Source organism: Tachypleus tridentatus, chromosome 12, assembly GCF_004210375.1.
Source record: "Tachypleus tridentatus isolate NWPU-2018 chromosome 12, ASM421037v1, whole genome shotgun sequence".
NCBI lineage: Eukaryota > Metazoa > Arthropoda > Merostomata > Xiphosura > Limulidae > Tachypleus > Tachypleus tridentatus.
This window is the reverse complement of record NC_134836.1, coordinates 66,271,434-66,281,664: the sequence shown is the minus strand read 5'-3', so window position 1 is coordinate 66,281,664 and position 10,231 is coordinate 66,271,434.

The following is a 10,231-nucleotide window of genomic DNA, read 5'->3' as shown; positions in this document are numbered from 1 at the left end:
GTTTATACGATACTAAGATTTAATCACTTGTTAGACAGAAAAAATGCACAATAGACAATGTAAAGTGTGCCTACTGCACTGATCGAACCTCTAGTTTTAGCATTAGAGCTCTCAACCTTACCGCTGAACCACAAAGGAAGGAACCAATAGAAATACCAGCGGCACTGAAAAGAAACTTATGATATTAATTAATTTTTCTTAACCGTATTATGTTATAATATTTAATTGTCTGCTCTTGTGTTCTTAACAATATGTGAATAATAAAAATACCCTGATATAATGTCAGTTATCGGCCCAGCATGACCAAGTAGTTAAGGCGTTCGACTCGTAATCCGAGGGTCGCGGATTCGAATCCCCCTTCCACCAATTATGCTCGCCCTTTCAGCCGTGGGATCGTTATAATGTGACGGTTAATCCCACTATTCGTTGGTAAAAGAGTAGCTCAAGAGTTTGCGGTGGGTGGTGATGGCTAGCTGCCTTCCCTCTAGTCTTACACTGCAAAATTAGAGACGGTTAGAGCAGGTAGCCCTCGTGTAGCTTTTCGTGGAACTCAAACAAATATCAAAATGTCAGTGATAGATAAACACAATAAACTTTTAGATTACTAGTTCCTGTATTTGTCATAGGACAGTAAGAGATGTGTATAGAGACAACAAACAACTTCACAAACAATGTTTAACTACTTGTACCCAACGCTTCGAATTACGCCTTTGTCAAGGATTTTGGTATGTTACAGGTTACCAAACTGATTTTAAATTATAGTAATCGAAAACAAAATACAGCTAAAACAATACAACGGAAAAAAAGAGTTCATGATATGTGATACAAGTATAATCGAACAGTTTTGAGTCGTTGATAATAAAAATAAGAGAATATGACAGAAACAAATAAAATAGTAATATGTTAAAGGGTGCAGACATTGTACCTATTAACGGAAAGGTGTCTGAATTGAATAAAATGTAATTATATGCTTTTCTGTCACAAGTTTCTAAAATTTTGATTGTATAAGGTGTCACATTGATTAAGTTGTAATTTTTAAGGTGATGCTCAGCGGTAGTGTCTTTGTTGTCAAAATTTCTAGTAGCAAAAATGTGTTTTTTGTTCTAGGTATATTTTGTTTTCGGTTACTGTCATTTAAATTGAGTTTTGTAAGCTGCATCGTTCATAGACCCTTGCTAAAAGCGTAAGTCAAAGCGTTGGGTACAAGTAACTAAATATTTTTTTTTCTGAAGTCATTTGTCGTCTTTATATAATAGTCTCTATCCTTCATTCAGTCATTTACTTTGTTTTTAAATAGTAATACAGTTTGAGATTTGCTATTACTGGAAACTTTGTAATTCTTTGAACTGTATTTTCTTCACCACTTTTAATTACAAGTCCCATTCTCTCAGCTGTGACAGTGACTTGTCAGTGTCGTTATACAAACCAATGTGTATACTTTGAGAGTTTATTCCTTTATACCAAACAGTTTTATATATTGCTTTAAATCAAGTATTTATATTACGACTTTAACTTTTAATTATATTATCTAGTGATGTTCGACTTTGTGCTACACCGCATTATGTGCACAATAAAAGTTGTTAAATTGATCTACTTAATTCTCAATTCGTTTCTGCTAACTGAATCCTTCGAACTATCGACCGTTTGCCGATGACAAATAATTAACTGTACGAATATTTTTTACAGAGGTTGAAGATACAAAATGTCAAGTAAATAAGTAATGTTATTCAGAAAATAAATTATTTATTTCATATAACTACTGATGTGTGTTTTCACCAGATAGACACCTTAACTATAAAGCATTTTAAAAATGAGATTTAAAAAAATTCGTCTGATATATCGATATTAAACTTTAACGGTATTTTTTACTAGTTATCAGACTATAATGTTCATGTAATGGGTGATGTTAGATTGAAACTATTTTAGAAAGGACTCAAAGTATGTTTTATATCTATCGACACCTTAGATCTATTCGTCATATTAATAGTAAAATATTTAAGTTTCACAATAATATAGAATGGAATCTGACTCCGGTTTCACGCTAAAGTAACTTCTGAAAACAATAGCTTAGACTTTTAAAATTTTATCCTCTTTATTGACACATCTCAAAGAAGAATAAATTACTCAGTGACGACAATTTTAATGTAAAAGTATAGTTTACATCATGAATAGTCACTTACAGGAACATTTAACTAAAATATTATTTTGGTTTGGAATAAGCAACATCACAGCGTTTGAAAACACAAAGTTACAAATATCTAACATAGTGCACCTTATGGTTTTAAATTATGTATAAGTGATATATTGTTTTGTAAATTCAGGTCGGAGTGAGATTTCTATATTTTAAATATTAAAATATACTGAAAAAATAGACTGAGAGAAACATCATTGTGTCAAAATTATACCTGATCGCACGTTTCTGTGTTATACAAAAGTAAAGGAAGCAGTGTGTTTTCTTTTAACAATTTGCACAACTACAGAGCATGTTAAATATCCAAACTGGTTGCAAAATATGTTTTGTTATTGTAGTAAAACATGTTTTACCAATAAGTTAAAGAAGACATTTAACATTTCTGTGATATGTTTAGCAACAGATTAATTAGAAACAAAGACAGTCGAACATAAAAATTCGTTGTAGAGTATTATGTGACGACATGAGCTTTCGTAATCAGCAGACTTTAGGTCCCAAACTGAATCAACAGTTAAAACATCAGCTAGGCAACAAATCATAACACAAAAAGCCAGAGACAAGATTAACAAATGTTGTTAAGAAAATAGTTAACCTTAGTAGTGTCAAAAACTTATACGTGAGTCAAACAACATGTAGTCCTATGTCTTGTTTACAGACGAATCAAGCTTCACACTTGGGAAGTGTTCAGAAGTAGGTGTTCGCATTTTGTTGTTAGATCATTATTAGTGGACAAATTGTTCATTGTCATACGCAGGTACAGTTGGTAAGATTATACTTCTAATGCATAATAACACACTACCGTGCTCAATTAACCAGCAACTTTCTGAAAGAATAAAATACAGAACTAGTAAACTGGCCAAACACGCACACTGTAATTAAACCCAATTGAAAGAGTACGTGTTAGCCCTGACAAGATCTGACGCACCTCCAAGTAGTGTTGATGAAGTAGACAGAGAGGTAGGCCTTGCTACTGTGGCAGTTCGTTGTTTCACTAATTTTAAGCATATGACATAGATGTACGACTTTCATTAACGTCTGAAGTGATCATAAACCTTATTAACAGAAGTTTCCTGATCATTTATTAGGTTACAAATTCTGCGATAACAAATGATCATTTGTAGACATGGAATCTAGTAGTAGGTATTTGCATATCAAACAATATGACTTCTGTCCTGAAGCTTGTTCGGCATAAAAAAGATATGATTTGTTATGAAGAGTATATAGAAATCTTTCATTACCCATCATTCATTTTCAAGAGTATGAATTCCATTGTTTGCTTTGCGGTAAACATTTTCAAGTTCCCTGCACTCTTTAAACTTCATGGAAAATGAGCCTTATTGTTATATATATATATATATAAATACACTAAATGTAATTTCACTTTGCTATAAAACTGTGCTGTTCCCTAACACTTATAATCCTTGGTACTTTGTTCTGTTTAATGACATTGGAAAGGGAAATTAGAAGAGTTTGTTTGTTTTGGAATTTCGCGCAAAGCTACTCGAGGGCTATCTGCGCTAGCCGTCCCTACTTTAGCAGTGTAAGACTAGAGAGAAGGCAGCTAGTCATCACCACTTACTGCTAACTCTTGGGCTACTCTTTTACCAACGAATAGTGGGATTGACCGTCACAACGCCCCCACAGCTGAAAGGGCGAGCATGTTTGGTGCGACAGGGATTCGAACCCGCGACCCGCAGATTACGAGTCGAACGCCTTAACCCACCTGGCCTTGCCGGATCAATTAGAAGTGTTCTATGCATTGTTTTTCAAACTAATGACATCCATGGTAATATCATGCTTATTTTTATTATCTAAATTATAAATATAATACCATAAAATGTCAATTTTCGTATGATTATTACAGTATAGTACCAGAGTAAATGAAAAGTATTGTAATAAGCCCCTCACAAGTCCTTGGGGGAAATTTTTGTTGGAAAAGCTACCCAATTTGGTTTTTCTTAATTTGAACTGAACTTTTTGGCATGTTTATTGGCTAAAAAGGATACACTTGCCGCACACTTTTAGCGATGTGACTGCAAAAAGTGATTTGATGTGGTAAAGCGACTAAAATCCGTCAGCACATGACGAGCTTAACTTCCAAGCAAAAGAAAAATTGAAGTCTCTAAATGACACGCACAGGTATTCAGGAATCATTTCAAACCACCACGGTAGAAAATGTGCAGCAAGTCGAGTACAATATTATATCTGTAGCTGTTTTCAAAGTGTTCCTGTCTACTCATCCTACTGCTGACTACAGTGATACTTCGACCTTCCCTACCAAAGCACAGGTGAAATCGTTCGTATTTCAGTTGAAAGCTAAACATATAAATCATAAAATCATTAAACATTGGCGACTGCTCAATTAATAATGCTGAAATTGTGGCTTTATTGATATGAACTAAACTTACTTCCAGTAGGTAGACCTTAACGCTATCTAGAATGGAGACCTGGGCACGTTGCATTTTAACTTAAAATTTATCAATTAACAAATAAAAACTTATCTCGAAATTGTCCGAAAAATATATATATCCAAAACCGCCATCTTTTGGAGTTTCCTGATTGAATTTTCGTTTAATATTTAACAACTTGTAGTATAGAAACATCCCTTGGCTTCAGATGGACGTGTTAAAACAAATCTTTCATATGGCATTTACTTAAAATGAAATCACTAGTTACCTGATAAATCCTGGGAACACATCTTTACAAACTGTTTAAGCATAGAAGTACTTGTGAATCCATAGCTGTGTTGGTTACATGGTACATATAAGTGATGTAAAAAGGTAAATAGAAATACCACTGCTGAAGTCATCTGTGTAATTTTCTCAGCAAATGAATAAATTCTTCCAATTTTTATTAAACCTGAGTGTCGTGTCAGGAAAAAAAAAAAACACACGTCGTATTAGTTTCAGAGTAACGTGATAAGTTGGCATTATCCGTAACAAACGATGTAAGAACGAGTCAATAATTTCATGGTTAATAATGACAATTTCGAAATACTCTAGCCTACTATCGCTAAGTCAGTATGACATACCCTTCTGATTAATCCTCAATATAATTTACTATTATGTATTTAAAATAATAGAACAAATTCAAATACACTTAACAGTATAATTGTTACAGTCATACTTCAAGCAAAAAAACGAATTGGTAAAACTTTTATCAGCAAATATATACATAGGTAATTTAATGATGACAGGAGAGAAAATAAACACTAACCTTTATGAAAACGATTGTTTGTTTGTTTGTTTTGGAATTTCGCACAAAGCTACTCGAGGGCTATCTGTGCTAGCCGTCCCTAATTTTGCAGTGTAAGACTAGAGGGAAGGCAGCTAGTCATCACCACCCACCGCCAACTCTTGGGCTACTCTTTTACCAACGAATAGTGGGATTGACCGTCACATTATACGCCCCCACGGCTGGGAGGGCGAGCATGTTTAGCGCGACGCGGGCGCGAACCCGCGCCCCTCGGATTACGAGTCGCACGCCTTACGCGCTTGGCCATTTATGAAAACGAAGACATATTGTTCATTTTTTTAGTATTATTAATTATAGTCTATGAACTGATCAACGAGGCTGGTCATTTGGTTATTCATCTTCAGAATGATGTTCTATAAAATAGAGGTAATTGCGAATATATTTCTTGTGTCTTCTTTTTAAAATTCCTACTTCATTTTGAAACCATGATAACGTGGCACAGCGGCATGTCTTCGGACTCACACCGCGAAGAACCCGGGTTTCTATACCCGTAGTGAGCAGAACAGAGATAACCCATTGTGTAACGTTAGTAAAAAACTTTATTAATATAACGAACAGAGTTGCAAACAATACTATACCTCGTTTTCAAACGAGCAATTAGCGGATAGTAATTAACGAGTTAAAGGAAGTATCTTGGTGTATCCAAGAAAGTATTCTCGGTGCAAACAGTATCACTTCATCGAAAAACCAAGCGAAGCCAAACGTTGATTCAATAATATATGTATATATCGATTCGGCTTCGTTACGGTCACAAAACGTGTTATCAAACAAGGATTAAGAACTTTATTTTGTCTTGTTATACAAACACCTATCGTGCATCTTCACACTAAATTCATTTTATATAAGTTTTATTTAAAACCTTTAAATGACCTAAAAGATAATATTTCAAAACTTGGAAAAATAAATCATCATTATTTTATATTTATTTCTATTTTTTCATATATTTTTATATAATGTCGAGAAAACCCACTTGTAGAGAAAAATATATATATGTAAAAACGAGTCGTTTGGGTTGAGAAAATTTTTTACGTAGAGGAGCGGTCATCGTCAGGTTCACAAAGAACGAAAGAGGTAACTGACCGGAAGCTGACCACATGTTTGAAAAGGGTTATGTAACTAAGTGTGGGAATGTAGAGGGATTGCTTAGATGTTTGAATATATAATTTTATATTATTTATTTTATTATTATTATTTATTATATTATTTTAATATAGGTATAAAGGTGTTCCTTTGTATTGGTTTATTTTGGGATTGAGTTGCTGTATAAATAAGTAAGGCTTCTTTAATTTTGCGTTTGTTTATGTTTGTTTCTTTATTTAGTATTTAGGTGTTTTCTATGGTTATGTTGTGTTTATTTGACTTGCAGTGTTCGAAAACGTGTGAAGGTGACTTTTTTATGTTCTTTGAATCTGGTTTCCATTTTTCCACTTGTTTCTCCAATATAGAAGTCGTGGCAGTTATCACATTGTATTTTATAAATAATGTTGGTGTGGTGTTTGTCAGTGTAGTTTTTACATAGTACAGACATTAGTTTTCTTTGTGAACCTGACGATGACCGAAGAAGGTCGAAACGTTTTTCGCTTTTCTACGTAAAAAATTTTCTCAACCCAAATGAACCGTTTTGACATAGATAATGTTAACAAAAACTCAGTAGTAATGAAATACGGTGACTAAAATTGTCATTTCTTGCGTTACGTGATTGCATAATTTACCGTCTTCAGAAAACTTGAGAAAACGTTAAAATAAATACAGGTTTCGTTTTTTAATAAAAATGATAAATTATGGATTTAATTCAGATGCCTAACAAACTGTATCTGTCTACATCAGAAAGGAGCTTTTAAAGCTAACCGATCAATCATTGAAAAAACAGTATTAGGAATGTCACTTGTTTTCTCATTCAATATCTTAACGAACTTACATAAGGTTTTGGGATGTGCGTATATAAAAACAAAAACATTTCAACTTTATGTGATGTAATATATTTTAACTATATTTTATCAAATCTGTCTAATGAACATACTTATAGCAAGCAATGAGTGAGTTGATGATATAAGTGATTGAGATGAAATACCGAAAAAAAAAAAAGGTGTCAGCGATCTTCGAAGAGTTGGATTAGGCTAAACTTTACGAGTTTTTTCAATAAGATGAAGCCAAGCTGGCCGTGTTTCTAAATATGTTTTATTTCTGGTACAAATGCAATGAAACGTAATTATAGTTATATTGATAACTGAAAACAAAAAATAATTGACATTAAATTATTTTATTTTATGGTATTTTCTACTCTATGTATGAGTTAACGCATTTTTAGTGAAATGATGGTGTTTGCTGTGAGTGGTAGCCTTGGTAGAATACTGCTGGTATTTATCAAAAAGTAAAGTTTTATTTCAAAATTATTACATATTTTGATTTCCTGACGACCACTAAAGTTTTATATCTTATTTTCCTATTATATTCAGTTCACCTAAGGCCCGGCATGGCCAGGTGGGATAAGGCGTTCGACCCGTAATTTAAGCGTCGCAGGTTCAAATCCCGTCGCGCCAAACATGATCGCCCTTTCAGCCGTGGGGAGTTATAACGTTACGGTCAATCCCACTATTAGTTGGTAAAGAGTAGCTCAAGAGTTGGCGTTGTGTGGTAATGACTAGCTGCCTTCCTCTAGTCTTACATTGCAAAATTAGGGGCGGCTAACACAGATAGCCCTTGAGTAGCTTTGCGCGAAATTCAAAAACAAAAAAAAACAACAAGGTTTTACATGCTATCAGCTTTTTTGGTAGTAATCAGAATTATTCCGTACATTGCTGGACAATAGTAAATAAACATACAACACTTTTTCATTAATAGAAAAGAGAATACATTTGTAAATGTTCATGTTAATCTTTAGTACATTTATTCTTTATGATATTCTAACAGTTTAATATAATAGTGTGTATGACTGCGGTCTTATACCGGTAGAAACCGGGTTTCGATTCGCGTGGTGGACAGAACACAGATAACCCGTTCTGTATATTTGTGCTTAACTACAAAGAAATACAAATAATTAGTTATTCAAGGTTATTACATACATATCTGTTATTCAAGGTTATCACATACATATCTGTTATTCAAGGTTATCACATACATATCTGTTATTCAAAGTTATCACATACATATTAGTTATTCAAGGTTATCACATACATATTAGTTATTCAAAGTTATCACATACATATCTCTTATTCAATAATATCACATACATATTAGTTATTTAAGGTTATCACATACATATTAGTTATTCAAAATTATCACATACATATCTCTTATTCAATATTATCACAGACATATTAGTTATTCAAGGTTATCACATACATATTAGTTATTCAAGATTATCACATACATATCTGTAAAATTTAAACTATTTTAGTTTCTTCATTTTTTTATAAATCTTCCTTATCCAACAAATTACTTTATTAGTAAAACGTTTCTCCAAGAAATTATCTGAATGATATGAAGTTAAAGGGTCAAATGACATAATTATTTGCCAGCAACCTATGGTTTGAAATCCTTGGAAAGAATTTAACACGATAACTAAAATTTGATTGTTGTATTATTTTCCATGAGATACAAATCTAAGTTGTGTATTATAACACTTCTATTTCCACGTTTTAAATTGAAAACAACAATATGAGTATAAATGTTTTCAAGTCAAAGGTCGTTTTTTTTTACAAGAACATAATACGAAATAACAAGCAAGAGCTATACAAAACGCCCTCTATAACACTCTAATATACGAGCTGGGCATTCGTTGAGACACATTTTAAGTAAAGAGTGATTAATAATCACCTGAATTGGTCCGATCAAGTCCTTATGTAAAATAACATTTCTTATACATTTTACGTGAATATATTCTACTGATTTCAGTTCACAGTTTTTAAAACCTATCTCGTATTACTGCTAGAAAAATCGCTTCTCTTTTTAAATTTGCTTTCCTGCTCGCAAAAGAAATAATGTCAAAGAACTCCGATAACAATCCATGAATAACTGTGGTACGGTTGATTACATTCCACTCATAATGTCTTAAAAGACTACAGTGCAGGAAACAGAGTCGCCGTTTCAAAAAATGTCGTATATTTTATGTTGTAAAACGAAAATATTTTGTATTGAAATATATTTTACCAAAATCAACTAAAGAAAATATTTTCAAAATTATAAAAAAATAGAAGAAAAGTATTTATGGTATTCATCGTACCTTCAATATACCAACATTAAACACTATATTTTTTTCCTAAAACATTTGTGCCGAAGAAATAGATAGTTTGAAAAGTTCGATTTTTTTCTTAATACAAACTGACCAGTTTGAAACAGTTTTAAGCAAATAAAATAATGACATTTTACAGACGTATTACTCTTGAAGAAAACTCATTGACCTGTGATGGATTTACTATTATATATATTTGTTTGTTTCAGTTACATATATATTTATAAATGCATGTAGTTTATACCATTAAATCACTTTTTCAAAATTCCCGCCTATTCAAAAACGTTATAAAAGATTCTCGAGAGTAAGAATTAACAAGGTATATGTGCATGTAAATTCCAGTATTGTTATTTTAGCTGAAATTTCTAGAATATCGTCTAACACTTATGAAAGGCAACAAACACAAAGCGCGGAGAGACAGTAAATATAAATGTACATTATCGGTTTGCTACTAAAGTTAGTATACTATAAAATTTGGAAGCTATAACTGTGATTAATGCTTATTAATTGGGAATCATAGCTATTTGATAAGAAGAAAGTTTTATAGATTTCAA